At 37.6% G+C, this 9985-nt stretch overlaps 1 pseudogene; it reads right to left on the reverse strand.

Moving 5' to 3' along the window:
* Positions 1 to 1859: 1859 nt before the first annotated feature.
* On the reverse strand, positions 1860 to 3543 carry LOC125860716 (uncharacterized; annotated as a pseudogene).
* Positions 3544 to 9985: the final 6442 nt, after the last annotated feature.

A 9985-nucleotide genomic window follows, 5' to 3' on the forward strand; every position in this document is an offset into this window, starting at 1 on the left:
GGATCACCCAACACTAAAAGCTCACATACCTTAATAGGGATCACCCCCGACGATACCACGACGATCTTCTTGCTTGATCTTCTCTTTCTCCTCTTCTTCTCTTCTTCTTCTCTTCTTCACTCAAAACCCTCACTCTCACTCTTTTAAAATGGTAAAACTGATCTAAAAATCAGTCCAACACTAATATATAACCAAAAGAATTGGTTAGTGAAAAGACCAAAATGCCCTTAAAATTCCTGGACGGACTCCCTGCCAACTGCCCAACTTTCAAAGGGCATAACTCATTCATACGAACTCGGAATTGAGCAAACTCGGTGGCGTTGGAAAGATCATTCCACAAGCTTCGCAATAATAACTGGAACTACTCCTAACTCATCCTGAGGTAGGAGTTACAACTGCTCAAAATTGGCTAAAAAATCACTGATTTCCATACTTAGCCAAATTTCAAAAACTTTAAAATTCTCTCCAAAAATGAAAATTTCCAATTCTAAGCCTGTTCAATTATTTCACATTGCCGGATGTTACAATATCTCCCCTTTGGGAACATTCTTCCTCATATGAGATGACTCTTACTAGCTAAGGGCGTAACATCAACTCAAATACCCAACAAGCAACCACGCAAACACCAACAACAACTACATGCTCATTATAATTCAAAGAGCACTAAGAAGGAAATTAGTGCCTTGATCTACACTTCCTTCGAATTCAAAGAGATGTGGCTATCTCTTCTTCATGTCCTCTTAGGCTTCCCAAGTAGCTTCCTCAATAAATTGGTTCCTCCTAAGGACCTTGACTGAGGCTACTTCTTTTGTTCTCAACTTGCGAACTTAGCGATCAAAATCTGAGTAGGAACTTTCTCATAACTCCCTTCATGGGTAAAACTTCCAAATATACCCAATCCTCTACTTCAAACTCTAACACATTTCTCCTAACATCAATGTAGCATTCTTGACGACTCTGTGCCATTTTCAACCTCTCTTGAATCACTTTCGCCTTCTCTATAGCTTGATGAACTAACTCTGATCTATCAATCCTGCTTCACTAACTTCAAACTATCCAAAAAGAGATCTACATCTCCACCCATAAAGAGCCTCATAACTAGTCATATGGATGCTAGAATGGTAACTATCGTTGTAAGCAACTCCATGCAAGACAGGTAATCATCTCAATTATCTTTGAAATCAATTCCACAATCCACCTTGATACCTCAAAACACCATCTCCCTCTTATTCTAAAGCCATCACTACTTTTGAACATTTTGCCCGTAATTCCAGCAAGATAGGGTCTGGGTCTTTCTCACCTTCTACTTCTGACACTAATGATAACTCGGCCCCGTCGTCACTTCTATTCCTCATTCTGCGAAATCTATAAGTCTGACTTCCAAGCGTGCAAGTTTGTGCACATCTTTCTGCTAACTCTCTCTTTCCTTCTCTAATATGGGCGGTGCCACCCATAGACAACTTTGCTTAAAGAATTAGTAACAACATTAACCTTACCAGGGTTATAAAGAAAACTAATGTCATCATCCTTGAGTACCTTTAACCACTCTCCCTTTGTCTGAGATTAATCTCATTCTAAGTGAACACACCCACATGAACATCATACAAGAATGACACTATAGCTTCGAAGCAAAACTACAACAGCCAACTCTAGCTTATCACATTACACCTCGATTCGCCTAAACTTGACTTTTGATCTTAACTCCATTTTAGATTCAGATATTCAGTATGTACTCAAGAACCAAATATCATAACTGGGCGGTAGTCAACTCCGCTTTCTATTCCTGAAAGTCTTCCTCACAAGCTTTAGACCGTTGAAAATTTGTTGCTCTTCCAAGTCAACTTGGTCAAATAAAACCCTTATCTAATAGATCCCTTTAACTGCTCTTTCAACTTTTCAACTCTGTTGGTGCCATCCTATAAGGCGAAAAGAGATAGGACAAATATCTGGAATGATGTCTATGCCGAAATCTATTTCTCTCTCAGGAGGAATTCCAGGTAGATCATCAGGAAAAACTTCTGGAAACTCTCTTACTATAGGAACTGACTGAAAATGAGGTATCTCAACACTATAGTCATTAACTCGGACTAAGTGATAGATACAACCCTTCGAAACTAACTTTCTCGCCTCAAGGTACGAAAAGAAACGACCCCTAGGCACTGCTGAACTACTACTCCACTCTATGACTGGCTCACTAGGTTGCTCAGGTATAACATCAAAGTTCATAGCAACCTAAGAAATTACAAAAGATAAACTCGCTCTGGGTCTAGCAAAGTAGAAACAGCTAAGTCAAAGACTCGAATCAGACCAATGACAACATCTGGTGAATCTTCTTGCTCTTGGCGACTGTTGATTGCATAGAGGTGGTTTGCTCCTCCGCCAGTACTAGAAGTAGCTCCTCTAGCTACCATCATGTCTGGGGAAGCAACTGATGAAGCTTGGGCCTTATTGCTCAGATTTTCACTACCTTGCTTGTTCTTTGGGCAATCCTTCATGAAGTGTCCCTCTTGTCCACACTTAAAGCAACCTGTCTTGCCATCACGACACTTACCTGGGTGGGTTCTACCACACCTAGCACATGCAGGAGCCTTACTACCCCTTAGTACTATACTTCCTTGAGGATTGGCAGGTCTAGCCCTGAAATTATAGGAATTTCTATTGTACCCCTCTTTGTCCTCAAGTGCAGGCACACTAGCAAATGGTGGAGCAGGTCCCTTATGTTTCTGTGGAAGAGATGACTGATTAGCATCATTCTTTTGCTGCCTGAACTCGTCCCCTACTATCTTAGCCCTCTTATCCTTAAACTCTTCTCTATCCTTCAACGTATCCTTCTCAACTTGCTGTAAATGGATCATAAATCTTGCTAGATCAATATCCCCTATCAGCATAGCTGCCTTGCCTTGCCTTCCTTCACTGACGAGACAACCCAGCAACATACAAACTCATCCTGCTCCTCATGTCTGCAACCATCTCCGGAGCGTAGCGGGAAAGCTGAGTGAACTTCAGACTGTACTCATGAACACTCATAGACTCCGAATTAAGGGTGAGAAACTCTTTTATCTTTGCCTCACGCAACTCACGAGGAAAGAAACGCCCCATAAGAGCACATTCAAACACAACCCAACTCACTACTAGCGCATCCTTAGCCCTATTCTGTTTCCATTGGTCAAACCAGATTCTAGCGACAACCTTCAATTGGTATGCAACTAGTTCCACCCTCTCTGACTCAGCAACCCACATCACATCAAATACCCTTTTAAGTTCCTGAATGAAGTTCTTCGAATTCTCAGTGACACTTGAACCTATAAAGCTTGGTGGGTTCATCCTTAAGAGTTCACGGATTCATGAAGTATCAACCACTTCGTGTCGATTGTCTTTCTGCCCAACAGGATAGATCGCAACTTGACTTTACATCCAGATGGCTTCGTGACAATCAACATATTTTATCTCTTCTTGGGTTTGCACTTCTTGAGCACTTGGTAACTCTTGTTCCTCAACACTCTTCATAGCTGGGTGAACTTTGACAGTTCTTCGTGGAGGCATGATCCTCTGAAAAACGCGCAAGCACGAATTAGAAACAAACTTTTTAGAGATAAACTCTAACGCACGAGATGAGTGTGAAAGAAAGGAGAAATCTTCCTAAATGTTGTAGCCTCCCAATTATAGATGTGACGCGCTTCACACCGATAACTGAGACTCTACAGACACGACTTCATAGACTCACTAGGACTCTAGAACTTGCTCTGATATCAATTTTGTCACGCCCCGAGCCTACACCCTGGGCGGGACCGGCACTCAAAAACCATTGCTGGCCCCAAGCAAACCCTTGGCCTGGCTTTCTTAACTAAGCGGAAACCTAACTCGACAGAATAACTAAATGCAATGGAAGGTCATAAACAACCAAATGATAAAATATGGCCAAAAAGGCAACTCGAGTTTCAAAATAGAATATTTACATATATACATAGATGAGAGACTCAAAACTTAACTGACTGACTATCTATGAAGCCTCTATAACACTGAGATGGATGTGGGGACAGACCCAGAACATCCTAATAAAACAAAACTAGAAACACAAAACAACAGAGTACTCCGGAATGCAAGGAGGCTCACCACTGACTCTGGAATGCTTAACTGGATCAACGGCGTGTTGGATGCTGATCCTGGGTACCTGCGTCTGCATCATAAAACGATGCAGGCCAACTGACATCAGTACATGGAATGTACGAGTATGCGAGCTGGACCGCTAAACAACAACTTAAGCTTGAAAGAGATACAAAAGAGAACTTACCTTGGCTCTGTTCGACCAATGAATAACTGAACTCAATATAAAGCAATCAGACACATGCAATATATATATAACTTGTAAAACTATTTAAAACATGACATAANTAAAATTGCGTTATAAGATCTGCTCTTTTCTCATATATGTGTAGTTTATTATACACAAAATATTTTGCATACGATAAATTTAAATGGAGAAACATGGTCTGAGAGGATTCATATAACTGGAGCCCAACTTGTTTGAAACTAAGAAGTAATAGTTGTAGTTGTTGTAGTATTGTACTTAAACTGACCGTCTCTATCTATTTCCATATGTATCGTAGTGTAGAAGAAATAAGATACATGGAATGACAATCTCAGAATGCATTGATTTAACTCTTAGTTTTTCTAGAATAGTTCTAAAGTAATGTTGTTTCTTACTAATCATGAATAGATTGTTGTTGGAGCTTCAAATCTATCTCTTAGAAACAAGGACCAAGCACGGTGAATTCGACCATTTTAACTACGCAATTTTGTGATGAATTAATTAGAGGTGAGAGAAAGAGTGTCACGCCCCGAGCGTAGACCCTGGGCGGGATAGGCACTCGGAGACCATTGCTGGCCCCAAGCGAACCCTTGGCCTGGCTTTCTTAACTCAATGGAAACCTAACTCGACAAAATAACTCAATGCAATGGAAGGTCATAAACAACCAAATGATAAAATATGGCCAAAAAGGCAACTCGAGTCTCAAAATAGAATATTTACATATATACATAGATGAGAGACTCAAACTTAACTGACTGACTATCTGACTGTCTATGAAGCCTCCATAACACTGAGATGGATGTGGGGACAGACCCAGAACATCCTAATAAAACAAAACTAGAAACACAAAACAACAGAGTACTCCGGAATGCAAGGAGGCTCACCACTGACTCTGGAATGCTTAACTGGATCAACGGCGTGTTGGATGCTGATCCTGGGTACCTGCGTCTGCATCATAAAACGATGCAGGCCAACTGACATCAGTACATGGAATGTACGAGTATGCGAGCTGGACCGCTAAACAACAACTTAAGCTTGAAAGAGATACAAAAGAGAACTTACCTTGGCTCTGTTCGACCAATGAATAACTGAACTCAATATAAAGCAATCAGACACATGCAATATATATATAACTTGTAAAACTATTTAAAACATGACATAAAAATCATATTTATAATATCATGAAAATACCATGCTTCCTCTCAAAGTCTACTTGTGCAATGCATGAATGAAGTACCATACCCCCATCCATACTAAGCAGAACTTCTCGAGGAACCAAGGTCTTACTACTGTGGGAGTTCTCTAACCGACAGCCACCACTACATGTATGAGTAGTGATACAACGTTTTACCTCACGTTGCCCAAGGACCATCCTATACCTTGCCATCGATATAGGACCTTACTTTATCTTTTGCTTAGTGGATCCACTAGCTTAACTTTCGTGATCATCTAAAATGTATGATCCGAGAAATCCCATGTTTGACTACATGGTTCTTATGGAGAGTTGAGTTAATATGAACTCCTGTCCCCAATTCGGTGCTCAAGACTACTGCCAAAAATACTTTGGCTCATAAGTGTTTTAAACAAATCTTTCTTTAGTTGAGATAATTACTCAAAACACAACCCAAAGGCTTTTGAAAAATCTTAAAAAAAAAACATCTCAAAACCATATTTTTTAATATGATCATTGATGACTCAGGATATTCATACTGCTTAAACATTGATTGTATATCAAGAGACCATATTGTATAAACATTGATGACATACTCGATTTGTCATACTAATCATATTTTAGAAACTCTTTTGCAAAACTCATCTTTTCTTCTTAAAAGAGATAGTGCTCAAACTTCTCAAAATTCTTTTGGAAATCTCAATTTCCTCTCAACTCAAATGTGAAAACACTTATAAACTTCTTTGGGAAATACATAGTTCACCAATTACTTTTGAGAAATGCACTCAACTCTTGACTCTTGACTTATCTCGAAACTCTTGACTTAACTGGAAACTCGATACTCTTTACTCGACTTGAAACTTGAGACTCTTTACTTAGCTTGAAACTCTATACTCTTTGTTTGACTTGAATCTCTACACTTAACTTGCAACTCTATACTTAACTTGGAATTTGAGCCTCCTTACTTAGCTTGAAACTTGAACCTTAGAACGAAGTTGAAACATTTAACAACGACTCTTGAAAAGCTTTAAAGACTTGCTTTGACTTGCTTAACTTCTAAGCTTAAGTCTTAAAACAAGGTTTAAACATAACTCTCAACTCTCCCTTGAATTTGAATTATGAATTCAATATTTTGATCATGTTAGGAGTGACTCTTAGGTGCTTAGAAGTAGCTTAGAGTTGTTGGAATCGAAAAGGAGTGAATGCGCACTTTAAATGAACTCAAACGGGGCAACCGACGACAACTAGATGGGGCAAGTGACCCTGGCGCCATGGGTGGAGCGGGGCGCCAGCCCCTAAACTTCAGAGGTGAGTTTGGGGCGCTCTGGCAGGCGTGTCGCGCCAGGCCCCCAACCCAGAAATTTCAGCAAGTTTATTTTCTCGTTTTCTTACCTTATTTCACCTAAAATCGAATGGTTTCTTCCCCAAATCACTTAGAATCATTAAAACCCTCAATATAACATAGATTCAACTCAAAACACCACCGGAAACATACACCAAACCAACAAGAAACTTCAACAACACAACCACAAACTTCAACCAACACAACCACAAACTTCAACAAATACAACCAACAACTTCAACAAACACAATCAATCTTTTCTCGAAAATAAAACGAGTTTGGCGTGTCAGGGAAAGGATCACCCAACACTAAAAGCTCACATACCTTAAAAGGGATCACCCCCGATGATCTTCTTGTTTGATCTTCTCTTTCTCCTCTTCTTCTCTTCTTCTTCTCTTCTTCACTCAAAATCCTCACTCTCACTATTTTAAAATGGTAAAAATGATCTAAAAATCAGTCCAACACTAATATATAACCAAAAGAATTGGTTAGTGAAAAGACCAAAATGCCCTTAAAATTTCCGGACGGGTTCCCTGCCAACTGCCCAACTTTCAAAGGGCATAACTCACTCATACGAACTCGGAATCGAGCAAACTCGGTGGCGTTGGAAAGATCATTCCACAAGATTCACAATCATAACTGGAAATACTCCTAACTCATCCTTAGCTAGGAGTTATGACTGCTCAAAGTTGGCCAAAAATTCACTGATTTTCATACTTAGCCAAATTTCCAAAACTTTAAAATTCTTTCCAAAAATGAAAATTTCCAAATTCTAAGCCTCTTCAATTATTTCACATTGCGGGATGTTACAACGAGTGATGATCCTGCACAAGTTGTGTCTGTGGGGAAGAGGAGTCGTGAAGAACGATATGTTAACATTTTGGAAAGTTAGTTTAGCCATCCAAATTGTTTTTCGCCTTTCTATTTTACAGTTAATTAGAGTCTCTCACAAGACTCTACATATGGTAGTTAGTATCTCGCACTATGAACTGTTTTAGTAGGATTGTAAATAATTCTTGTTCTTTCTTATTTCCTCATTATTTGTCCTCAATAAGTTGAAATTATTTGTTTCATGAGATATCCTAATCTTTTGTCCGTTATTTACAAGAAAGAATCTCATGTATATTTTTTCATTTTTTAATATTCTATTGCTAATACGATATTATGACACTTTCACAATATCTATATTAGTTAAGATTAAGTTTCTAGGGATCTTTTATCAACTAAGATATTTATGTGCCGGTAAAAAATATACCCTAATTTGCACGGTATTGACGTGTAAGTGTTGTTTATATTGATCTTTATTTTATATATATATATATACCTTTATCATAACTTACAGGTTATGCCCAATTGTATAAACCTTTTATACTAGTATGATCAATATACTTATAACTTCAATAGTCAATTAAAAATTTGCTTAACTTGGTATTGGATTACTTAGTATTGTGCCCTAGCATCATGGTTCGGGGTGTGGAGGAGCTATTATAGTCCAAGATCCTATTAGAGGTTCCTCTGATTTTCTTACCTTATTTGAAGTTTATTTTTCTCTTGAAGGGAAATCAAAGTATTACCATAAATGCTTTAATTTTTCCTGAAAGGAAATTATAATTTATTCTGTATTTGGGTTAATCGTTCCTTGAAGGAAAAGTTTGAAACTCTATAAATTGAAAACTACTCTTCTCACATAAAATATGATAGCATCCACAATGTAGTCGTTTAGAGACTTTTGTTAATGGGGAAATTTTCCCCCAACATACAAATTGCCATCTTCTTATTAATCTTTTATACACAATACATATGTTGAATTTGTAGCTTTCTTTACTTTATGGTGCTAAGCTTAGATTTTTGTCACATTGTCCCCTTCATGGTCTGTCAACGAGAATGAAAAGTTTTATTGTATCTGGGTTGTGACTGAATTTAGCCACATGGATGTCTAACCATGAGATGTGGAATTTATTTCGTTGATATAATATTTGTTTAGCTTGAGCGAAATTTAGCATATTCTTAGGGACCTTCTTTGTTGGTATCCTTGTTATAGAAAAAAAGTAGAGTACTTAAAAAAATTCCATTTGTATGTTTCGATTTACTGTGGTGGGTACCTATCAAAAGCATCTTTCTTCTTGTTGGAAAAATTAGTGTAATCTCAAAAGGTGGTTAATGTGCCTCATTGGTTTGGGAAACATTAATTTTGGGATATTATTTTTATATCTATTTATTAAAATATTTTATTACATTTAATATAGTCAAACTAGCCGTTGTAGAAACACCTATATATACACCACTTTGGTTAACACAAAATAGTCAAATTTATCTATCTACTTTCTTCTTTCTCCAATTTGGGTTTATTATTTCTGCTTCCAGTTAATCACTTAAAAAGTTTGTTGCATCTTGGGGGATATGCCTAATTATATCTTTAGGGATAGTTTCTTAACATGAAGGTAATTTCTATTCTCCATAAAGTACTACTTTTCTATCACTTGTAGCTACCATTTCTAATGGTGTATTATTCTGTCAAATTGTTGATCCTTCAAATTCACCTCTATCATAAAACTCCTCTTTTGGCCAAGGCCTTCTTGAATCCCCTAAGTCTAAAAGGAGATACTGCATATCTAAATCGAACTAACAATGAAGGGTGGATGCTTGACAAGATTCTAACTAGAGGTACTTCGAAACCTGCTTATTCCTCTTATTTGTAACTCATCACTACACTTGTGGCTTAATTATTTTCATGTCAATTAGCTCTTACATTCTGATATTTTCTTGTTTTCCCTTAATGTCCATGTTCAACTTGACATCTAGCAATGTTTTATATGCTCCTTCTATTTCAGTCTGAGACTTGTTAGTTTTAATCATCTTTCATTATTTCTAATTTGCTAATCTGAATATAGGAGATAACAACACTTACCTACTCTTCTTATCTGTAGCTCATTATTACTACATTTGATCTACATTTTTTACAAAACTTAGAAATCTAGCTGCTGAAAATATGAATGCTATTCTGTTTGAAAATGATCATATGCCTCAAAATATATGAACATTTTCATACTAATAGCATGTACATCTTTAGCCAGTTCTTCATAATGATGTATAATCACTTTGAATATCAAAACTCGATATTGTTTTAATGAACTATAATGTACCTTATCAAACTTCTGAGCAT

This window comes from Solanum stenotomum, chromosome 1 (genome assembly GCF_019186545.1).
Source record: "Solanum stenotomum isolate F172 chromosome 1, ASM1918654v1, whole genome shotgun sequence".
Lineage (NCBI taxonomy): Eukaryota > Viridiplantae > Streptophyta > Magnoliopsida > Solanales > Solanaceae > Solanum > Solanum stenotomum.